The sequence below is a fragment of the Pristiophorus japonicus genome, chromosome 12 (genome assembly GCF_044704955.1).
Source record: "Pristiophorus japonicus isolate sPriJap1 chromosome 12, sPriJap1.hap1, whole genome shotgun sequence".
Classification (NCBI taxonomy): domain Eukaryota; kingdom Metazoa; phylum Chordata; class Chondrichthyes; family Pristiophoridae; genus Pristiophorus; species Pristiophorus japonicus.
Window position 1 is genome coordinate 99,244,914 of NC_091988.1, and position 25,092 is coordinate 99,270,005.

At 44.6% G+C, this 25,092-nt stretch overlaps 1 protein-coding gene across 9 annotated transcripts in view; it reads left to right on the forward strand.

Annotated features, from left to right (window-relative positions):
* dock3 (dedicator of cytokinesis 3) overlaps nucleotides 1-25,092 on the forward strand; it is a 1,878,236-nt gene that overhangs the window by 726,461 nt on the left and 1,126,683 nt on the right. Inside the window, exon 1 of one of the 9 annotated variants that reach the window (XM_070895793.1) lies at nucleotides 13,174-13,284. The exons of the other annotated variants lie outside the window; for them this stretch is intronic. The gene's annotated coding sequence lies outside the window, so the exon portion shown is untranslated. Of the gene's footprint in view, nucleotides 1-13,173; nucleotides 13,285-25,092 lie in introns of those variants that run through there. 9 annotated transcript variants of the gene reach the window in all.

Here is a 25,092-nt window from a genome sequence, read left to right on the forward strand (position 1 = left end):
CTCATTCTTCTAAATTCCAGTGAATATAAGCCTAGTCGATCCAGTCTTTCTTCATATGTCAGTCCTGCCATCCCGGAAATCAGTCTGTTGAACCTTCGCTGCACTCCCTCAATAGCAAGAATGTCCTTCCTCAGATTAGGAGACCAAAACTGTACAGAATATTCAAGATGTGGCCTCACCACGGCCCTGTACAACTGCAGTAAGACCTCCCTGCTCCTATACTCAAATCCTCTTGCTATGAATCCTCTTGCCTTCTTCACCGCCTGCTGTACCTGCATGCTAACTTTCAATGACTGATGTACCATGACACCCAGGTCTCATTGCACCTCCCCTTTTCCTAATCTGTCCCCATTCAGATAATATTCTGCCTTCCTGTTTTTGCCACCAAAGTGGATAACCTCACATTTATCCACATTATACTGCATCTGCCGTGCATTTGCCCACTCACCTAACTTGTCCAAGTCACCCTGCAGCCTCTTAGCATCCTCCTCACAGTTCACACTGCCACCCAGCTTAGTGTCATCTGCAAACGTGGAGATAATTACATTCAATTCCTTCGTCTAAATCATTAATGTATATTGTAAATAGCTGGGGTCCCAGCACTGAACCTTGCGGTACCCCACTAGTCACTGCCTGCCATTTTGAAAAGGACCCGTTTATTCCTGCTCTTTGCTTCCTGTCTGCCAACCAGTTCTCTATCCACGTCAATACATTACCCCCGATACCATGTGCTTTAATTTTGCACACTAATCTCTTGTGTGGGTCCTTGTCAAAAGCCTTTTGAAAGTCCAAATATAACACATCTACTGGTTCTCCCTTGTCCATTCTACAAATTTCATCCTCAAAAAATTCTAGAAATTTTGTCAAGCATGATTTCCCTTTCATAAATCAATGCTGACTTGGACCGATCCTGTCACTGATTTCCAAATACGCTGTTAATACATCTTTAATAATTGATTCCAACATTTTCCCCACTACCAATGTCAGGCTAACCGGTCTATAATTCCCTGTTTTCTTTCCCTCCTTTTTTAAAAAGTGGGGTTACATTAGGTACCCTCCAATCCATAGGAACTGATCCAGAGTCCATAGCATGTTGGAAAATGACTACCAATGCATCCACTATTTCTAGGGCCACTTCCTTAAGTATTCTGGGATGCAGACTATCAGACCCTGGGGATTTATCGGCCTTCAATCCCATCAATTTCCCTAACACAATTTCCTGACTAATAAGGATTTCCTTCAGTTCCTCCTTTTTGCTAGACCCTTGGTCCTCTCGTATTTCCAGAAGGTTATTTGTGTCTTCCTTAGTGAAGACAGAACCAAAGTATTTGTTCAATTGGTCTGCCATTTCTTTGTTTACATTATAAATTCACCTGATTCTGACTTGATTTTGTCTTCACTAATCTTTTTCTCTTCACGTATCTATCGAAGCTTTTGCAGTCAGTTTTTATGTTCCCTGCAAGCTTACTCTCATACTCTATTTTTCCACTTCTAAATAAACCCTTTGTCCTCCTCTACTGAATTCTAAATTTCTCCCAGTCCTCAGGTTTGCTGCTTTTTCTGGCCAATTTATATGCCTCTTCCTTGGATTTAACACTATCCCCAATTTCCCTTGTTAGCCACGGTTGAGCCACCTTCACCGTTTTATTTTTACGCCAGACAGGGATGTACAATTGTTGAAGTTCATGTGATCTTTAAATGTCTGCTATTGCCTATCCACTGTCAACCCTTTAAGTATCATTCACCAGTCTATCCTAGCCAATTCACATCTCATACCATCGAAGTTACCTTTCTTTAAGTTCACGATCCTAGTCTCTGAATTAACTGTGTCACTCTCCATCTTAATGAAGAATTCTACCATGTTATGGTCACTCTTCCCCAAGGGGCCTCGCACAACAAGATTGCTAATTAATCCCCTCTCATTACACAACACCCAGTCTAGGATGGCAAGCTCTCTAGCTGGTTCCTCGACATATTGGTCCAGAAAACCATCCCTTATACACTCCAGGAAATCCTTCTCCACCATATTGCTACCAGTTTGGTTAGCCCAATCAATATGTAGATTAAAGTCACCCATGATAACTGCTGTACCTTTATTGCACGCATCCCTAATTTCCTGTTTGATGCCATCCACAGCCTCACTACTACTGTTTGGTGGTCTGTACACAATTCCCACTAGTGTTTTCTGTCCGTTGGTGTTCCGCAGCTCGACCCATACAGATTCCACATCATCCAAGCTAATGTCCTTCCTTACTATTGCGTTAATCTCCGCATTAACTAGCAACGCTACCCCACCTCCATTTCCTTTCTGTCTGTCCTTCCTGAATATTGAATACCCCTGGATGTTGAGTTTCCAGTCTTGGTCACGTCTCCGTAATCCAATCACATCATATCCGTTAACAGCTATCTGTGCAGTTAATTCATCCACCTTATTACGAATGCTCCTTGCATTGAGACACAGAGCCTTCAGGTTTGTTTTTTTAACATTCTTTGTCCTTTTGGAATTATGTTGTAATGTGGCCCTTTTTGATTTTTGCCTTTTATTTCTCTGCCCTTCACCTTTCCTTATCTCTTTTCTATCTTTTGCTTCTGCCCCCATTTTTCTAACCTCTGTCTTCCTGCATAGATTCCCATCCTCTTGCCATATTAGTTTAAACCCTCCCCAACAGCACTATCAAACACTCCCCCCCAGGACATCGGTTCCGGTCCTACCCAGGTGCAGACCGTCCGGTTTGTACTGGTCCCACCAACCCCAGAACCGGTTCCAGTATCCCAGGAATTTGAATCCATCCCTCTTGCACCGTACCTCAAGCCACATATTCATCTTAGCTATCCTGCTATTTCTACTCTGACTAGCACATGGTACTGGTAGCAATCCTGAGATTACTACCTTTGAACCGGATGTTTGCTCTGTTTACGACCCACAAGGCTAGCGCTGACACCACTCAGGGTAACCTCACGGGGCGCTAGCACATTCCTACCCCCCCCCCCCCGGCCCCCCCCCCCACTACAACAAAAACAGTTTCACACCCCATTTCGGCCCCTTTGTGTTCTCATAGCATTAATTTGTTGCGTCACTGCTACTTGTAGTTTTAATAGTTCATCAAAAATGTAATTATATAGGCAGTGCAAAGTCTTTACATTGTGTGAGAGAGTGAGGTTCACATGAAGGCATTGGAAGGTGAATGGAAAGGGTGCTCACCCTGATGACCATAGTAAGACCGTTGAATCTATTGCAACATTGGGTCGCTGTTGTGGGCACCGCGCTCTGGGCTGTAACGTGTTCAGCCACCTCCCTCCAGAGTCTTCTCCAATCCCAAGGTACTGGCATTCGCCCCCTCCTACTGGAGGGCACTCCAGCGACTCTCCACTGCCTCCAGCAAGCCATCAAGGGCAGTGGGTGAGAAACGGGTAGATAGCTGGCGCCCTCCTCCATTTTCGCGCTCTGAAGACCCTGTGGAACTGGAACAAACTTGAGTTGCCACGCCTTTAAGACTCGGCTGTTCCCGGGGTCTGACTTGGATTTGCGTGCATGCGCAATGGGTCCACCAAATTTAACGACTAAACTTTCATTAACGCCCCCCCAGCTGCAGTGTGCAATGGCTGATTTAGCACCCCTGTCAGCTCCTCGCCCGATTCTGATGAATATCTGGGCGGAGGATGCAAACTTTTTCATTGTGCTAAAATTAACGCTCCGCCTGGGTTACCGCCTCAAATGAGGCGTGACCAAACTTCTCCCCTGTGGTGTTTGAAAATGTTCATTTGATTTGCTTGCTATTAGTTGCCAAAGTACAAAAAAATCAATTTCCCATTTTTATGAACATTAAATTTTAGAAGGAGGAGGGAGAAGTTGGGGCAGGGAGATTAAGGAGAAAAAGGGGACAGATATTATTGGGGCAGAAAAAATGAGGCGAGCGACACGGAGACACAGAGGCATAAATAGACAGAGAATCGAGAGCAGGAAGACATGGGGGGGCAATATGGGGAGAGAGAGAAAGGGCAGGTTGAGCATTAAAAAATGGAGGAGATACTGATGAGCAGAAAAGACTGCAGAGAGGGATGTAGAGGAGATTGGGGCAAAGAATGACAAAGATCACAGAGAATACATACAAGTGATATTGGAGATATGGGCAAGATTGGGAGAAGTTGAGAGAGAGTAAAGACTAACAGATCAAAAATAGGGGAGAGAAAGAGATTGTGACAAAGAAAGAGAGAGGTGAAAACATGAAACATCAAAAAGGAGGAAAGATTTTGTGGACAGAAAAAGGTTAAAAAAAAGATGCAGGTGTCTTTAAATAGAATGAGAGAGACAGTATGAGCAATGCCATGGAAGACCTACATATCATATGAAAACTCTGAGTACATTTAAGCAACTTTCTTTGAGTGTGCTTTAGCTTGACTTACCTGTGCTGCATCGGTAATGAATGGAGAATGCCAGGGCCTTGCATTCTTTGGGTAGAATCTAAACCTTTTTTGTTCAGACACATTTGTTAGTGGCTAGACAGTCTTTTAAATGTTTTGTTTATTGTGAGTTGCCAACTCACATAGAAGATGCATTTTGTAAGAATATGGACAATTTTCATTTGAGAGCGGTCAATAGCATGGTTAAAAAACAGTTTTCCATTCCATTTCACTTGGAAGATGCTCACATTAAAGGATTCTCCTCAAATCAATACCTAGTACCACGTTATGATCTAATTTATGGTCAAAGATTAAAACACCCTGATTTATAAAAGATGCTGCACAGCATAATATATTTCATGCATTTTGTAACAACTTTCACAATGAAAGAAGAGCAATTATATTGTATTGTACGCAGTAATTGGCAATAATGCCACTGGATGAAATACAAGAATGAAAGAAACCTCGCTGAACTGAATGTTTTATCTAGTTAAGGCTTGTCCATTTTGTTTAAGTAAAGTGACCACAAAACTGTGAAATTGTTACAAAAACCTAACTGCTTCACTAATGTCCTTTAGGGAAGGAAACTTGTTGTCCTTACTCAGTGCCACACCAACATATTTGACTCTGATTCTTACCTGCCTTCTGAAGTGACCTATCAAGCCATTCAGTTGTATCACCATCTTCCCAGGGCAGCTAAGGTTGGGCAATAAATGCCACCCTTGCCAGCATCGTCCACAACCCAAGAATGAAAAAGAAAAAAGTTTGTGTGCCAGAAACAATGGGAGAAAGTAATGACTAATTGGTTCCCGACCCATCCTCCAACCCATCTAGTTCTGACCAGATCGAGTTCCATCTGGCAAATTATACTTCCAATACTAAACTCACAATAGCAGTACAAAAAAATTGGCTGATTTTCCTTGTGAAACACTGACTAGCTAGCATGTGGAATGAAGTACTAAATATTCAAAACTTGGCATGTATGTTGTGGTAGCCAAGTTGAATTGTGGATGTGAAAGTTTACAACCTTGTGTTTAAAATGCACAAGTTACTAAAGATTTATAATTGCAGTAATTTAATAATGTGAAATAGGCAAAATGAGAGGACCACAGGGCAATAAGATCCTGCAGTCACTTTAATGGAATTCAGTATGGCAGAGGCTAGTTACTAATGTTAACCAGTCATCAGGAGATTAAACAAGAGGTAAGATTTCCCCATCTATTGTACCCAATGGCCAGTTGTTGTGCCCTACTTTCCGGAATTGCCAGTTTCAACCCCAGAGATCGCCAATCTTCTCTTTAGGAAATACACAGTCATAGATCAGATAGTTTTTCAAAGGTCTAATCGAGTAAAACTTGAGGGATTAGACAAGTGCCCAGAATTTGTAACCTTCAGCACATATATTTTAGTGTTATTGCTGGAAAATTGCAGCCAGCTCTTTTGTAATTAAACCCTAGAGCTCCATCTATTCCCGTAAAAGTATCTAACGTTCTGTTGTGGCAGCTTTGAGCACATCAGCAAGCTTGTTGGAGAGGAAGTATTTCTCACCTAGGACTAAAGTATTCTGCTGACAAAAAGGACATTTTTTAGAAATGTTTGTGCACTTGGTAATTTCCTTGCATGCTTCACAGGAAAAAATAAAGATTCCTGATTTAGAAGAGCTTGCTAGATGGTTCAGTAATTTATTCAGTGAGTAACTGAGCCATGCAGACGAACAATGTCCTAGGTTTGATCACAATATGTGTGCGCCACTAGATGTGGGGCAATGGTAGGGCACTAAAATAAAGAAAAAAAAGAACTTTCATTTTCATAGCACCTTTTACATCCCCCAGGGCGTCCCAAAAAACTTTACAGCCAATGAAGTACTTCTAAAGTGTCGACACTGTTGTAACGTAGGAAATGTGGAAGCCAATCTGTACACAGCAAACTCCCACAAACAACAATGAAATAAATAGCCAGTTAATGTTGGTTGATGGTTAAATATTGACCAGGACACCGGGAGAACTCACCTGCTCTTCTTCGAGTAATGCCATGGGATCTTTTACATCCACCTGAGAAGATTGGCAATTTAATTAGCAGAATTAATGGGTAACTCATATGGTGAGCTTGTATCCACTGGGACCTGAGGAGGGACTGCTTCAACTCATTTCGCTTGCGGACCTGGTTTACAGATCCAAAACCATGGTAGTGTTCAGACCAATTGTTTCCCAATTCCTTCTTGTTCTTTTCCCTTCTATTGTATTATGGTGGCTTATGTTGCCAGAATGTTGGAAACTTTTTTAAGTTTAAGATTATCCTTCCCCGAAAGGATGTCTTTGTTTCTATTTTCCCCTTCTGTGGAACATCTCCAATCAAGCGGGTGGGCAGGCACAGGGTCCCAGCCACTGACCATGATGTCATATAACCAATGCTTGGGATGCAAGTGCGGACCCAGTTGATTTTCCCTCTGACGGTTGGTTTGCCATGGCTTAGATAACTTACCATGTAGGGAGTTTTTGACATGAGCACATAATTCTATTAGTCTGCTTTACCTTGAACATAACTGTTTTATCTCATTAAATTACCATTGTACAGCGATTTATAGTAAGACCGATTTCCACTATCAGTAATATAGGATACAAAATGTTTGAACATCAACAGTATAAAATCTGCTTCCAAGGCTATAACAGTTCACATTTGTTTACATTCACAGCTACAAGAGTGGTTCTATAAATTCATCATCTCCTGACACCTGCAAATGCATGGCAGATGCAGTATAATGTGGATAAATGTGAAGTTATCCATTTTGGGGGCAAAAACACGAAGGCAGAATATTATCTGAATGGGGGCAGATTAGGAAAAGGGGAGGTGCAACGAGACCTGGGTGTCATGGTTCATCAGTCATTGAAAGTTGGCATGCAGGTACAGCAGGCGGTGAAGAAGGCAAATGGTATGTTGGCCTTCATAGCTAGGAGATTTGAGTATAGGAGCAGGGAGTTCTTACTGCAGTTGTACAGGGCCTTGGTGAGGCCTCACCTGAATATTGTGTTCAGTTTTGGTCTCCTAACCTGAGGAAGTACGTTCTTGCTATTGAGGGAGTGCAGCAAAGGTTCACCAGACTGATTCCCGGGATGGCTGGACTGACATATGAGGAGAGAATAGATCAACTGGGCCTTTATTCACTGGCGTTTAGAAGGATGAGAGGGGATCTCATAGAAACGTATAAGATTCTGACGGGACTGGACAGGTTAGATGCAGGAAGAATGTTCCCGATGTTGGGGAAGTCCAGAACCAGGGGACATAGTCTAAGGATAAGGGGTAGGCCATTTAAGACTGAGATAAGGAAAAACTTCTTCACTCAGAGAGTTGGTAACCTGTGGAATTCCCTGCCGCAGAGAGTTGTTGATGCCAGTTCATTGGATATATTCAAGGGGGAGTTAGATATGGCCCTTACGGCTAAAGAGATCAAGGGGTATGGAGAGAAAGCAGGAAAGGGGTACTGAGGGAATGATTAGCCATGATCTTATTGAATGGTGGTGCAGGCTCGAAGGGCCGAATGACCTACTCCTGCACCTATTTTCTATGTTTCTATGTTTAATGATATTCTAGGGAAAGGGATTCTCACTCCCCTTCACTCCACAGTCAAGACCTGACTCTGAGTTTAGTGTCAATGTGAAGTGAAGTGAAACTGCTTTGCATCAACAATACCTATGTAGTGTAAGTTCAACCTTAGTTTCCATTCACTGGACACTCAATGAATTCGGCAGCTATTGTAATGTTTTTAATGGTAAGACAACCTATTATGGCAAACAACAGTCAAATTTCATGAACTGAGTTTTATGTACATTAGTACAACTGTTTCAAAACTATGAATTGGACAGCACCAGTTTAGTCATAAGTGAAGTCATAAGTAACCATTTGGTAGTTGCCACACGGATATTTTAGTGCCACAGAATTCATATTCTTCATTTAGAGCCAAATAGACTCTGAAAAACACAAGTACCATTTTCTGTATTATACCACAATACTCTTCTTTCCAAATCTATCTCTTTACCTTCTCCTGTTTGTCTCTGTCCCACTCAATGGCCGGTGAGGTCGGGGACGCGGAGGTCCTGCTGAATTTAATGTCAGGACCTCATTAGCATATTTTTCTTCCGTTTCCTGCTTGACAGCCAGCCAAATTAACAGCCTGGCCCGCTAATGTAAATTCCCGGATTCTTTTACTTCAATCTGGTTCAGTAAAATTACTGAGTCGAATACCTCTTGTGCTTTGAACAAAGCAGTCTTTATTACCGGCCAGTAAGACCTATCAGACAGAAGATATACTCTCTGGATAGAGCGTACACACTCCCTACGGATAGGTGAAGTTACATCGTAAAGCGTTAACAGTTATACAGTTTTGAAATCAGATAACAAAATACAAATGGATTGACAGTCTAACTCAGCCACTCATTAGTCAATCTATATGAGATGTTTTTCTTGAAAGCTCAAGCATTGCCTCTAAATGTTCCAATCTAGTGGTGTGACTATTAGCTGAGACCTTGCAATTCTGCAGATTTATTTCATGTTACAATTAGATGTTATTGGCAGGAGTAGTGACTTGAAACCTTGAGACAGACTGTTAGCTATGCTGATGTTGCACTATTTGCAATCTGACATTCTCCCAGCTATTCTTCCATGGCTTATACATTTTCATATATCCCGTTTACCTTACTGTCCTTAATTCCATATATTCCGTTCAGATATCCACACTACCAGGTGGCAAAACCAGTGGCACGAGGCCACAGCTGGGGATCCTTGGGGACTGTAATGTATTTGGTTCATGGGTTATTTACTTAAGCATTCATAGCAACACATTGCTATTAAGACCTAGTTGGTTTATTAACAAAGATTTAACAATCACACTAAACATTACCAGTTCATCCACTAGGCACACAACTGCATGCCTCATCATGGATCCCCTCAACCCAACTGACTGGGGTTAGTTGTGAACATCATGTGACTGGTTAAGCCATTCACAATTCAACAGCTCTACAACTATTTTTGTAAAACAATAAATCAAGTGCCCCCTGATTAAAGGGGGGCATTAAAACCGACAAACTTAAACAAATTAAACTTTAGACATTAAGGATCAAATTAAAATTTGGTCGCCAGGGGTGATGATGCAGTCCAGTCCCTCCGGCACCCATCTCTCACGGAAGGCCGCAAGCGTACTGGTGGACATCTCCAGGGACACCCTGGCTCGGATGTAACCATGGAAGAGAGGCAAGCAGTCGGGCTGAATGACCCCCTCAACCACCCGCTGCCTGACCAGCTGATGGCCACCTTGGCCGTGCCCAGAAGCCGTCCTATGAGGAGGCCTTTAGACCTGCCCGCTCCCCTCCGCACAGGGTGCCCAAAGATCAGGAGTGTGGGACTGAAGTGCAACCAGAATTTGAGGAGCAGCCCCTTCAAATAATGGAATAGGGGCTGCAACCTCACACATTCAACATATACATGGAACACGGACTCCTCCAGATCGCAGTAATTGCAGGCGGCCTGGGAGTCTGTGAACCGACTTAAAAATTTATTGCACGGGACTGCTCCGTGCAACACCCTCCAGGCCAAGCTCCCAATAAATAAAGGGAGGACTCCTGCAGAGAGAGCATTCCATTGGGGAACCCCGCCTCCTCCGGACGGCAAGATGGTGCGCCATGGCGTGTCCAGACGGCAGACGAGGATGGCAAAGTGGACAACAACTCTACAATTCTTTTAGTTGTGAAACAAAAATAAACATTAAATCAAGTGCCCCCTGATTAAAGGAGGTGGAGTGGGGGGCTAGGCGGGGAACACTCCAAACACTTTCCAAGTGCCCTTTTCTTTTAGGGTAGTAAAAGCATATAAATTATACAAGTGCCCCCTGGATAAAAGGGGGGGGGGGGTAACACTATAACCCGGCACAATAAACAAATTAAACTTTAAACATATAAAATCAAATTAAAATTTGGTTGCCGGGGGTCATGATGCACTCCAGTCCCTCCGGCGCCACCTCTCGCGGAAGGCCTCGAGCGTACCGGTGGACACCGCGTGCTCCATCTCCAAGGACACCCTGGCTTGGATGGAAGCGCGGAAGAGAAGCAGGCTATCAGGCTGAACGACCTTCTCGACCGCCCGCTGCCTGAACCGGCTGATGGCCCCCTTGGCCGTGCCCAGGAACAGTCCTACGAGGAGGCCCTCGGACCTACCCGCTCCCCTCCGCACAGGGTGCCCAAAGATCAGGAGTGTGGGACTGAAGTGCAATCAGAATTTGAGGAGCAGCCCCTTCAGATATTGGAAGAGGGGCTGCAACCTCACACATTCGACATACACATGGAACACAGACTCCTCTAGACTCCTCTAAATTTCAGGGGGCCTGGGAATCCGTGAACCAACTTAAAAACTTATTACACGGGACTGCTCCATGCAACCCTCCAGGTCAAGTTCCCAATAAATAAAGGGAGGACTCCCGCAGAGAGAGCTCTCCATTGGGGACCCCCGCCTCCTCCGGACGGCAAGATGGTGCGCCATGGCGTGTCCAGACAGCAGACAAAGATGGCAAAGTGGACAACAGCTCTACAACTCTTTTTGAGTAAACAAAACAAACATTAGATCAAGTGCCCCCCGATCTGGAGGACACTACAAACATTTCACAAGGCCCTTTTTTTACTTTTGTTTTTTTTTTGGTGTTTTTTTGTGGTTTTTTGGGGGGTTTTTTGGGCACTAAAATCATAGTTTTTTTTCCAAGTGCTCCCTATAAAAGGGGAGGGGGACCCTAAAACCGGCATTTAAAATAAATTAGACTTTAAAACAAATAAAATCAAATTAAAATTTGGTTGCCGGGGCTAATAATGCACTCCAGTCCCTCCGGCACCCACCTCTCGCGGAAGGCCGCGAGCGTACCGATGGACACCGCGTGCTCCATCTCTAGGGACACCCTGGCCCGGATGTAGGCGCGGAATAGAGGCAGGCAGTCAGGCTGAACGACCCCTTGGCCGTGCCCAGGAGCAGTCCTACGAGGAGGCCCTCGGACCTACCCGCTCCCCTCCGCACAGGGTGCCCAAAGATCAGGAGTGTGGGACTGAAGTGCAGCCAGAATTTCAGGAGCAGCCCCTTTAAATATTGGAACAGGGGCTGCAACCTTGCACATTCAATAAAAACGTGGAACACGGACTCTTCCAGACCGCAGAAATTGCAGGCGGCCTGGGAGTCTATGAACCGACTTAAAAACTTATTGCACGGGACTGCTCCATGCAACCCTCCAGGTCAAGTTCCCAATAAATAAAGGGAGGACTCCCGCAGAGAGAGCTCTCCATTGGGGACCCCCGCCTCCTCCGGGCGGCAAGATGGTGCGCCATGGCGTGTCCGGACTGCAGACAAGGATGGCAAAGTGGACAACAGCTCTACAAACCTGTGAGCATACTTGCAGGTGCATACATTACAGGGACGGTCCCCAACAATTTGGAGTGGGGTAGGCGAAAGTCAGTGTGTCTCCATAAAAAGTCAAGGAATAGTACTGGGGAGGACCTGTCAGCACTATAATGTGAAGCCATGCTGTGCTCAATGTAGGGAATAGGCTGGCTCCATCTCTTAGGACAAGCTAAAATAGCTTTGCTTCTCAATAGTGTTCACTATTACTGGAGAAGGACCAAGCAGATATTTTACAGGGGAAGGCATCGGGCAGGTTCCAATATGATCGGGCAGATCAGAAGTGAAAATGAGAAACAGATCCCTTACTATCATTGCTGAACTGAATAATGAGTAAATATCATACCTGATGCAGGTATTCTGCATTGTGATCATTTTTGCTCAGAGACTTAACTTTTCCTAGTTCAGGCTCAAGTCTACCCAATTAACCTATCACCCAAACACTTTCATGATCCAAATATCAATATCCTATTTGTCCAAATATCAATATCCAAGTCAACTGCTAACTAATGTGTACAGACATCCACAACTGCTCCTTGCCAGATCACTTTCCTTTCTCCACGCTGTGAGGCAACGGAGCTCCATTCTGTATTGCTATATTTATCTGTTATGTCTTGTGAAATTTTAGCTAGGCTTAGTATGATGCATCCAATTAATTGCTTTTTGAAAAGGCTTCCTTTTGAGCATTCAATGTTAATATCAAGAACTCACAGATCAGGCACAACGTGGAGAGTTTCATCGTGTCCCAGCAATGTGTCCTATCCTGAATCTGAAGTGAACACTCCTAAACTGTATTTAAGTGAAAATGTAATTTCTTAACTCAACTCTTATGATGTTTGAGGCTGCCAATTTGATTTTGCTGTAGACTTGCAGCTAATAGAATTTGTAGTGAGATTGCCCAAACTCAGGGCCCGAAATTGATGCACTCGCCGCCCACTGCCTCTGACATTCCTCCTTGGGTTCTGCCCAGTGCCAGTTTCATTTTGGTCTGGAGTGGGTGGGAGGGGAGAGCCGCCGGGAACCGCCCGCTGGCGTCAGCAGACGGCCGAGTGGTGTCAGTGGACTCCCGCCCGCCGAGATGCCAGATTCGTGCGGGTGGGAGTCGGCGCCAGAACAGAGGTTGACCGCTGCGAGGAGGCTGGTCTGCCCGATGGTAGGTCTGAAGAGCTGAAAAAAAAGGTGAGTAAACATTTATTGATTTTTTTTCTTTACAAGGACTTACCTCAATGGGATCCCCTGAAGGTGTTCCGATGTTTTTTTTAATGCTTTTTCTTTGCAGGTCTTTGACCCTCCGTGGGCCCGACTCCATCCTCGGCCGCACTTGGGCGGCAAGTGCCTTTGCCGCCAAGATTGAGAGCTCCCGCCGGCTGCCGTCCAGATTGGCGACCTAAGTCCCTCATTTGCCACCCGCCAACCTTCGAGGGACCTTGTTGATGAAAACCCCGCCCAAAGTACCATCAGGTACGTCGGCGGCCATCGGTGGTCCTTTGGGCGCCACTGGGGCGGGCGGGGGCCTTCACCAAATTCGGGCCCTCAGTTCTTTAGCAGCCTTGCAGCCAGCAGAGAAAGTGGAGAACCTCTTTCTGTCAGTTTGTGCTGGACTTGAGCCCAAGTACCAGATCCAAAGGTTAATGCACTGTTCACTGTTCAGTGGAAAGTTAATGCACTCCTCACAACCCTGCTGTCTCTTTCAAAAAGCTGCAACATAAAATGTTCTACCTATGGAAATAAATGGAGCTTACAGTATTTATGACAGTGAGACTGCAAATCTATATGAATTAACAACAGGAAATGCTGGAAACACTCAGTCGATCAGGCAACATCTGTAGAGAGAAGCATAGTTAACGTTTCAGGTCAGTGACCTTTCATTGGAAATGATTTCTCTCTCCACAGATAATGCATAACCTACTGAGTGTTTTCCAGTATTTTCTGTTTATATTTCAGTTTTCCAGCAGAATTTTGCTTTTGGCTATATCAATTAAATTGGGTTTATTCATAATGAAAGTTACAAAAAAGATGCAACTGGAAACTAAAACAGTGAGCTTCCCTGAGGAAAAGTAAGCTTGAACATGGTGTGATTTTCAGCTACGATTGCACAAGCTCACACATCCCGGAGCCAAAGGAACAGGTGCATTTCTTTTCTAACCCTTCTCACTGCCCATTCACGCTGGAATCCATACACAGATCAGTGTTGGGTTTGTGCGATGTACACTACAGATTTGCTCTTAATTCCGTCAAATAGTGTGAAGGTTGTAGAGTGCGCCCCTTCATGTGGGATGAAGGTCGCAAGTGAGAAAATTGTATCCACCACAGGTCTTTCAATAGCATTTTATAATGAGTGTTTCGGGGAAGAGATTCCAGACTGCAAAGCTTTTTAAAATCTTAAAATTCTTCAATATCTTACTAGCAGATTCAATCTGTATCTAAATCTATTTATGCTATTTTAAATATTAAAAGCAACTCCTGGCCTAGTTTATGGTCTTTGAAGCATGTTTACAGCAAGCTCTTTTGTCAAAAGGAGGGCAAACAAAAATGTAGGTCAGACAAGATATGATAAACTGCGGCAGTGAAAGAGAGAGCCTGTTGCAATAACTTACCTGTACAATAACATAATCTTGTACCATGCTAACTTCTGAGCCCAAATCACATCTATCCTTGCCAACCCACATTGGCTCCCCATTTCCCAACATATTGAATTCAAAAACCTTGTCCATGCTTACAAATCCTTCCATATCCATACCCAGCTCTGCAACTAATCTCAGCCCTATGGCCCAGGTCATTTTGTTGTTCTGAATAAGGCCGCATGTGAATTCCCTACCACCTTCCATCCACGCCACCATTTCAGACAGAACATTATCATCTTGGCCCTACATTCTGGAACTCCCTCCTACCTCAATATCTATCAAATCGACAATGCCTTCAATCATCCCCCTTGCTACTGCTCGGAGCAGCTTTAGACGTTTGAATCAAAAGCAATGTTACCCCCTTCCTCCTCTTTGTGCCCCTCCTCTTCCTTTTCCCTCACCTTCTCCTCATCCTGTTTTCCTTCTCATGCTCCTGCCCGTCCCCCTCCTCTTGATGTTCACTTCTCTTTGTTTTTTGAAAAATAATAAAACAAGTAGTTCAGAGGATTGAAAATCCCTAATGTCAGTCTTAAACTATTTGACCTTGAAAAACCAGAAAGATTTGTGTGAGAATGCCAACATTTTCTCAAAGTATGAAGTCAGTACACAGCTGTTGATAAGGAGACAAATCAAGTTCTTGGCTACTTCACAAGGGCATTTAAATATAAATTTAAGCAAATTATTTCAACCCTTTGTAACTCATTGATAAAGTCACTTTTACAATGTTGTCTGGGGTTCAGTAACCTTATCTTAAAAAGGACATGGAGGGTTCACAGAAATAAAATAATTCTGTAACTCAAACTTTTAAGTTGTGAGGGTACAAAAGCAAAATACTGCAGATGTTGGAATCTTAAATAAAAACAGAAAATGCTGGAAATTTTCTCCACTTGAATATTGGGAAGACCGAAGCCATTGTTTTCGGTCCTCGCCACAACCTCCATTCACTAGCCACTGACTCCATCCCTCTCCCCAACTTCTGTAATATAACATGCCAAAGGACTTGTTTCAGGTTGACTTAAGATTCATGTGTTTATAAGATTTTGAGGGCATTATAGCCCAACAAGGAAAGTAATTACTGAAATATTCTCAACAAGTCCGTGGAAAATAATTCTTTTCAATTGATGTAATTGACAATCTTAGCTCTGTGGCAGCCTTTAATTATGCATACTTTTCCTGTGATGTTTATACAAAACTTGGTAGACAAAATGGATGCAGTAGTGATGGTAAGTAACATTCGTATCACACAAGTGCCAGGCAATGATCATCTCCAACAAGCAAGAGTTTAACCACCTCCCCTTGATATTCAACGACATTACTATCACTGAATTCCCCTGGGGGTCACCATTGACCAGAAAGTTAACTGGACCAGCCACATAAATACTGTGGTAACAGGAGCAGGTCAGAGGCTGGGTATTCTGGGTATTCTCCTGACTTCCCAAAGCCTTTCCACCATCTACAAGGCACAAGTCAGGAGTGTGATGAAATTTGCCTGGATGAGTGTAGTTCCAACAACACTCAAGAAGCTGAACACCATCCAGGAGAAAAGCAGCACGCTTTTTTGGCACCCCATCCACCACCTTCAACATTCATTCTCTCCATCACCGGCGCACCATGGCTCTATGGACCATGGACCATCAAAAGATGCACTGCAGCAACTCACCAGGGCTTCTTCGGCAGCACCTCTCAAAACCACGACCTCTAAAACTTTGAAGGACAAGGGCAACAGGATCATGGGAGCACCATCACCTGCAAGTTCCCCTCCAAGTTACACACCATCCTGACTTGGAAATATATCGCCGTTCCTTCATCGTCACTGGGTCAAAATCCTGGAACTCCCTCCCTAACAGCCCTGTGGGAGTACAAGGACTACAACGGTTCAAGAAGGTGGCTCACCACCACCTTCTCAAGGGAAATTATGGATGGGCAATAAATGCTGGGCCTTGCCAGCGTTACCCATATCCCAGAACAAATAAAAAAAAATGATAGTCATTGCCTGGTACTTGTGTGGCGTGAATGTTATTTGCCACTTATTAGCTCAAGCCTGAACGTCGTCCAGATCTTTGCTGCATGGACTGATTCATTATCTGAGGAGTTGTGAATGGCACTGAACACTGTGCATCCATCAGCGAACATCCTCACTTCTACCCTTATGTTGAAGGGAAGGTCATTGATGAAGCAGCTGAAGATGGTTGGGCCTAGGACACTGCCCTGAGGAACTCATGCAGCAATGTCCTGGGGCTGTGGTGATTGACCTCCAACCATCACAACCATCTTCCTTTGTGCCTGGTATGACTCCAGTCAGTGGAGAGTTTTCCCCCTGATTCCTATTGACTTTAGTTTTACTAGGGCTCCTTGATGCCACACATGGTCAAATGCTGCCTTGGTGTCAAGGGCAATCACTCTCACCTCACCTCTGGAATTCATCTCTTTTGTCCATGTTTGCACCAAGGCTGTAATGAGGTCTGGTGCCAAGTGGTCCTGGCAGAACTCAAACTGGTGAGCAGCTTATTGGTGAATAAGTGCCGCATGATAGCAATGTCGACAACACCTTCCATCACTTTGATGATGATTGAGAGTAGACTGCTGGGGCGGTAATTGGCCGGATTGGATTTGTCCTGCTTTTTGTGGACAGGACATACCTGGACAGTTTTTCACATTGTCGGATAGATGGCAGTGTTGTAGCTCTAGTGGATCAGCTTGGCTAGTCTTCAGGATTTTGTCGGGGCCCATAACCTTTTGATGTATCCAGTGCACTCAGCTGTTTCTTGATATCATGTGGAGTGAGTCTTATTGGCTGAAGACTGGCTTCAGTGATAGCGGGGTCCTCAGGAGGATGCCAATAGGGGTCACCCACTCGGCACATCTGGCTGAAGATAGTTGCAAACATTTCAGCCTTGTCTTTTGCACTCACGTGCTGGGCTCACCATCATTGAGGATGGGAGCTATTCATAGAGCCTCTTCTTCCAGTTAGTTGTTTAATGGCCCACGACTGGATGTGGCAGCATTGCAGAGCTTTGATCTGATCACTTAGCCCTGTCTATGGCAAGCTTCTTCCACTTTTTAGCAGTCCTTAGTAGTCCTGTGTTCCAGCTTCCCCAGGTTGGTACCTTATTTTTAGGTATGCCTGGTGCTGCTCCTGGCATGCAATTCTACATTCCTCATTGAACCAGCATTGGTCCCCTGGCTTGATGATAATGGTAGAGTGAGGGATATGCAGGGCTACGAGGTTACAGATTGTGGTGGAATACAATTCTGCTAATGCTGATGGCTCACAACACCTCATGGATGCCCAGTTTTGAGCTGCTAGATCTGTTCTGAATCTATCCCATTTAGCCCGGTGGTAGTGCCACACAACACTATTGAGGGTGTCCTCAGTGTGAAGACGGGCCATCGTATCCACAATGACTGTGCGGTGGTCACTGCTACCAATGCTGTCATGGACAGATACATCTGCGACAGGTAGATTGGTGAGGACGAGGTCAAGTAGTTTTTTCCATTCCATTGGTTTCTCTCATCACCTGCCGCAGGCCCAGTCTGGCAGATATGTCATTCAGGACTCAGCCAGCTCGGTCATTAGTGGTGCTACCGAGCCACTCTTGGTGATGGTGCCCTTGCTACCCTCAGTGCTTCTTCCAAATGGTGTTCAACATGTACAAGTACTGATTCATCAGCTGAGGGAGTGCGGTAGGTGGTAACCACATTATATAACATTTCTATATTATATAATAATACATTGTGTGTTATATGATATAACACTCCGATTATAAAATAGTGAATATTTCATGGGAGGTCAATGCAAGTCACAAGAATACATAAAAATTAAATTGAAGGTCGGAATGGTGGATTTCCACCAATTGAGTCCATTTGCGGGTGTTTATCACATTGTGATCATCATCTCAGGTGTGCAGTCACCCATGGTCACAAATATCGAGCTTTAATCACCTGACCGGCAGTGACCAGCAGTCAATTGAAGCCTGACCCAGGCTGTTTCTCCTGCTGCTGCTGCAATGTTTTCAAAATCATTTTATATTAGTTGGTCAGTTGACCAAGAGAGCATTGGGAGAGCACGGAGCACCACGGTAGCAGAGCCAAGTATTTAAGCAGCAGGGTGGCAGAGAGCAGCAGCATTGGGAGAGTAGGAAAATAAACTTTGAGAACATTTGCAAAAATGACATCACAGACAACGCAGCGGAGGAGCCCATAAAAACCAAGGGAAGTCAATTAATTATACACTCTATAATTTTAATTGTAGTTGGTTATTGAGTATTAACTATCTTAAAAAACATAAATAAATAAGGAGATAATTAAGTAATAACCATAGAAATTAATTCATTACTTATTTGAAATGAAGCTTAATCTATTTACTAATTTACTTTTTACTAACTTTTAAAAAGGAATTGGATAAATACTTGAAGGAAAATAAATTATAGGGCTATGGGGAAAGAGCTGGGGAGTGGGACTTATTGGATAGTTCTTTCACAGGCATGAAGGGCCAAATGGTCTCCTTCATTGCTGTATCTTGGGAAGACTGAAGCCATTGTTTTCGATCCCCATCACAAACTCCATCCCTCTCCTCAACTTCTGTCTGAGGCTGAAACAGACTGTTTGCAACCTTGGTGTCATATTTGACCCTGAAATGAGCTTTCAACCACATATCCGCCTATTTCCAGCTCCGTAACATCGCCCGTCTCTGCCCTTGTCTCAGCTCATCCATTGCTGAAGCCCTCGTCCAAGCCTTTGTTACCTCGAGACTTGACTATTCCAACATACTTCTGGCTGGCCTCCCACATTCTACCCTCCGTAAACTAGAGGTGATCCAAAATTCGGCAGCCCGTGTCCTAACTCACACCAAGTCCCGCTCACCCATCACCCCTGTGCTCGCTGACCTACATTGGCTTCTGGTTAAGCAACGCCTTGATTTCAAAATTCTCATCGTTATTTTCAAATCCCTCCATGGCCTCGCTCATCCCCATCTCAGTAATCTCCTCCAGCCCCACAACCCCCCGAGATGTCTGTGCTCCTCTAATTCTGCCCTTCTGAGCAACCCTGATTATAATCGCTCAACCATTGATGGCCGTGCCTTCTGTTGCCTCGGCCCCTAGGTCTGGAACTCCCTGCCTAAACCTCTCTACCTCTCTTTCCTCCTTCAAGATGCTCCTTAATACATACCTCTTTGACCAAGCTTTTGGTCACCTGCGCTAATTTATACTCTGTGTCAAATTTTTTATCTAATAATACTGTGAAGCGCCTTGGGATGTTTAACTACGTTAAAGGCACTATATAAATAAAAGTTGTTGTTATATCACTATGATTAATTGATCTGGTCAATTTATCTGTCCACGGTTGGAGCTGTGATCAGCAGTGCATTGAAGGCCACACAGGTGTGTCCTGCAGTAATTAGCTAATTGAAGACTGCAGTGGCCAGTTTTCAATTGAAGCCAATTAAAAAGTAAGACCAAAAGCATTAAATCAATCAGTTGAAGATTGGCTAATCTCCTGGCAATCGCGCTCCTCTTTCTGATGATGGAGGATGCCCTGTTCCAGTCACAAGTCAATTATGCTGCTTGATTGTGCTGATTTATGGGCGATTTTACATTTGGACTTATGCTAATGAGTCTGCACGGAGACTCCAGCATAACTTCACCTCGGCAAAACCAGTGCCGTGTCCAGCACATTCTGGCAACATTTTGTCAATTGAACCCCTAGCAGAAACTAATCGTTTACCTGTTGTGTACGTTTCTATGGGCTAGAACCTCCACTTTTTTTTGCATTCTTAACAGCCAATTAACACCCATTTTACTGCTGAAATGGTACAAAATGGAAACTGCCGGGTACAAAATGGAAACTGACGGGCATTTTTAGGAAACTTATCGCCCAGCGTTACTTTCCACACGGAATTAATGCCGAGATTCAATAATACCGCCTGCCCACTTTTTTTTGCCATAAAGAGCACATTTGGCTAAAGTAACGCCCAGGAGATCGCCCACCGTCACTTTCACCACCTCGCACACATCGACCACAATATCGCTTGCCCAGAAAACCACCCAGAAAAAGTGGAACTGTTCTGAACGAATGCTAGCGGTGTGGCTGCCATTTTTTAAATCACAGGACACTTCATTCAAAAGGCTGCTTCAACTTCAGGGAAGTTTGCATTGACTCTCAGGTGAAGTGAACATTTCAACAGACATATTTTCAGACTCTGGACTATTGGGGGTTTACTCTAGGTGTATTTTAGTGAGGAAATCATTGCTTCTGATTAATCGCTATTATACTTTCAATGCAATGGGGCCAGCCATTTCTCAACCTGCATCGATTAATATAATACAGATGCTGCAGAGTAAAGATGGCTCAATGTGTGATGAACATCATTATGTCCCCAGCCAGGTGCAGTGGCGCGCGCCTCAATCTCAAATGCTTCCATTACCATAACTAAATCTGTGGGCTGTGCCATCTCCACCCCTGTGGTGGGCAATGGCAGCCTACTGAGAGCATCGGCACAGTTTTCTGTGGCGGATGGCGTAGTTGTATGCGGACAACGGGAGCGCCCATCTCTGGATGCGGGCCGATGCATTCGTATTTATCTCGTTACTTTCAGAAAAGAGAGATATAAGTGGCTCATGGTCGGTTTCCAATTCAAATTTGAGCCTAAACAGATATGATTTATTTTCTTTACCCCATAAACACATACTAGCGCATCTTTTTCGATCATGCTGTCAGCCCTCTCAGCCTTAGACAGACTTCTGATGGTGTGGAACCTAGGGGTGGAGTGCTGTGCTCGGGGCCCGCTGGGAGGCCTGTGCCAGCAGTGTTCCTGGCTATTGCATCCAGGACCTCCGCCATCCGCGTTATGTACTCAGTCATGGTGGCCAGCTGTCGGGATATGTCCCCCAGTGCTTCGATGAGCTGGTCACCAATGTCTGCTGTGCCATCTCTCCGCTCTCATGTGGCGCTCGTGGAGCAGACCTGCCAAGTCCGTGAGACCTCCACAGGGTCGGCGCCGTCCTGGGGACAAATGGGGTGCCCTGTGGCGAGGTGCTTGGGGCCAGTACCTCCAGAGTGGAGATGGGAATGACCAGAGGACCACTAGATGGCCTTGGGGTGGAATGGCTTCTGGAGCGTAGCGATGCAGTTTCCTCAAAGTCCGTGCTCTCATCCGTGGCGAACAGACCCAGTGAATTGACAGGAGAAAATCGGAGCTCCTTAGTACCAGATGTTGGATCGTCCGGAGAGGCGGGACCCGCGCCCCCACCTTCTGGCCTCTGTGGTCTTGCCTTGGGATGCGCTGCTGGCTGAGTTGCAAAACACAAATGAGGTTATTAGAGGAGAAGTGGATGCTAGGGTCACATAGAAACATAGAAAATAGGTGCAGGAGTAGGTCATCCGGGCCTGCACCACCATTCAATATGATCATGGCTGATCATGCAACTTCAGTACCCCATTCCTGCTTTCTCTCCATACCCCTTGATCCCTTTAGCCGTAAGGGCCACATCTAACTCCCTTTTGAATATATCTAACGAACTGGCCTCAACAACTTTCTGTGGTAGAGAATTCCACAGGTTCACAATTCTCTGAGTGAAGAAGTTTCTCCTCATCTCGGTCCTAAATGGCTTACCCCTTATCCTTAGACTGTGACCCCTGGTTCTGGACTTCCGCAACATCGGAAACGTTCTTCCTGCATCTAACCTGTCCAATCCCGTCAGAATTTTATATGTTTCTATGAGATTCCCTCTCATTCTTCTAAATTCCAGTGAATATAAGCCTAGTCGATCCAGTCTTTCTTCATATGTCAGTCCTGCCATCCCGGGAATCAGTCTGGTGAACCTTCGCTGCACTCCCTCAATAGCAAGAATGTCCTTCCTCAGATTAGAAGACCAAAACTGTACACAGTATTCAAGGTGTGGCCTCACCAAGACCCTGTGCAGTAAGAGGTCCATGCTCCTATATTCATAACCTCTCGCTATGAAAGCCAACATGCCATTTGCCTTCTTCAGCGCCTGATGTACCTGCATGCCAATTTGCAATGACTGATGTACCATAACACCCAGGTCTCGTTGCACCTCCCCTTTTCCTAATCTGTCACCATTCAGATAATATTCTGCCTTCCTGTTTTTGCCATCAAAAGGATAACCTCACATTTATCCACATTGTACTGCATCAGCCATGCATTTGCCCACTCACCTAACCTGTCCAAGTCACCCTGCAGCCTCTTAGCATCCTCCTCACAGCCCTCACTGCCACCCAGCTTAGTGTCATCTGCAAACTTGGAGATATTACATTCAATTCCTTCGTCTAAATCATTGATGTATATTGTAAATAGCTGGGGTCCCAGCACTGAACCTTGCAGTACTCCACTAGTTACTGCCTGCCATTCTGAAAAGGACCCGTTTATTCCTACTCTTTGCTTCCTGTATGCCATTCTACTGCATCCAGTACTGAGTTTACATGATGCAATGGTGTAAGGTTTACTCACATGGCATCACTTCAGGGCCTGCAGATGCGTCCGTGGCTGTCCGGGTGTGCTTCCCCACGAGTGAGAGCACATGCTCCACCATCTCAGTGATGTCGCTGGGGACTGGTGGCCCCCCACCCGTTCGCCTCTGCACGGACCTCATAGTCGATAGCTTCTTCTGTAAAAGGTGATAGGACGACATGGCATGAGATTATTGCATGATATCATTGCTAGGTACTGTCACAGAGACTGACACAACACATAACTGACAGATGTAATCATGATTATTATGAAAATTATCATTCTTTACCTAAAGACGTACACCGTGACCGCAGGCTTTGAGTAAAACTTTCCCGGTGAAAGTGAAAGACCTCACATCTGCTAATAGTCACTCATGACTGTTACAAATCAAATTATATAAATACATAAGTACATGTAAATCAATGTAATACTTATTCTTGCGGATCCAATAAGGCCGTTCTATCGTTTGCGGCATTGGTTGCCCTCACGGAGCTTGTTGGTTGCCGACGAGACCACCTCTGCTATCTCGGTCCTTATCCTCTGGTAGGCCTTTGGGGTGGGCTTCCCACGCCCTCCCTGTGTCAAATCACCCCAGCGTGACTCGACCAACTGCAGGAGGGAGGTATTTGCCTCGTCCGAGGACCTCCTGGCTCTTTTGCGCTCCTCTCCCACCTCACTGCTCTCTCCAGCATCAGTCTCCACAGCATGCTGTGATGCCTCCTCCTATCCTTCCATTATAGGCCAAATTCTGGCAAATATGTGGCTGATAACAGCTAATTTTTGTTTCCTTACTTGCTATGAAGCTCTAAAGAAAGTTTCCCTCCTTCCTCCCAAAGCAGCCACATCACACCCAGACATGCCTTCAGTCCCTCTGAGCTCCCTCTCTCTTTGTCTCCTTTTCTATACATGTCATGATGACCCTTGACCTCCTGAATCGCGTGAATCGAGCGTTGCCATGCCGTTGCTAAGGACGACGACACTTTACGGCAGAAGGTAATCGAGATTTAATGCTACCGCCCATTTCATATCGCTCGCAGTAACGCCCATTTTCAAAAATGGAGTCCAGGTGCTTTGAGAATGGGCGAGAAGCTGGCGATCTGAAAACTTCTTTATGGCCCACGCCGGAAATTACGCCCATTTTTGGGTGATAAGCACAAAAGTGTAAAATCTTGCCTCAAGTGTCTGGTGCAACAACATAGACATAACGGGAGCAAGGATGGATGTCTCTCAAATTTGACACTGACGATTGTTGGAAGTACAGAAAGACTTTATAAAATGGCCAAGCTGCAGAAATCCAACAACTTATTTCAGTTATTTTCAAACTTTTATCAGGGGCTTCGTGTTGATACTAACACTACAATGGGCTCTCTGCCCTAACTTACGAAAGACTGTCAGCTACTGAAAGGAAAGCATTACTACCATTGCAGAAAATGACATTTTGGTAGTATACAGCAACATAAATATTGTGCTAATAAATCTATAATTAAAGAAAAATATAAATTTGTTTTGGGCAGTAGCACAAAACAGGTAAGAGTAAATGGAAGCCCATTTTACACTCTGCCGATTTTCTTTTCCATTGACTGGGAGACTAGTCACATCGTTTTAGTGTCAGAGAAGTAACATATGGCATAGAGTAGGCTACCTTCCTCCTCAAATCAACTCCACTGCATGTTGTTGCATGTATTCAGTCAAGGGGCACAAGATGGGTTTTCTGTGCAGAATGTCAAATAAGATTACAACAGTGGGCAGATATGAATAGGATTGAATACTGAAGCTGCTGATCTTGACAAGTAGAACTGAGTGCTTTCAGCATTCCCACTTTTTCACTAACTCTTTAGTGGGCATTGTTTGACTCAGCATAAATGAGACATGATTACTGTGCCAAAGGTTTGTAATCGTAACAGAATAACAGTGGATGGCAACATAATGGCCACCCTTTCTCACAATAGTTGACTTTGTCTTCACTGAAAATAGCACAGCATTTATCTGCCTACTGTACAACTCTGCACATACCTGTCTGAGGTGATTTCGTTGCTGATTATCTTTCAGGTGAAAAGTTTTCTCGTTTATAGGACATGGTGGTATTAGCAGAGAGAATAGATCATTGATAAAGAGGGGAAGCGCTAGGTTACTCCTGTTTTGCTAAGAGCACATGTATGTACGTCATATGATGAG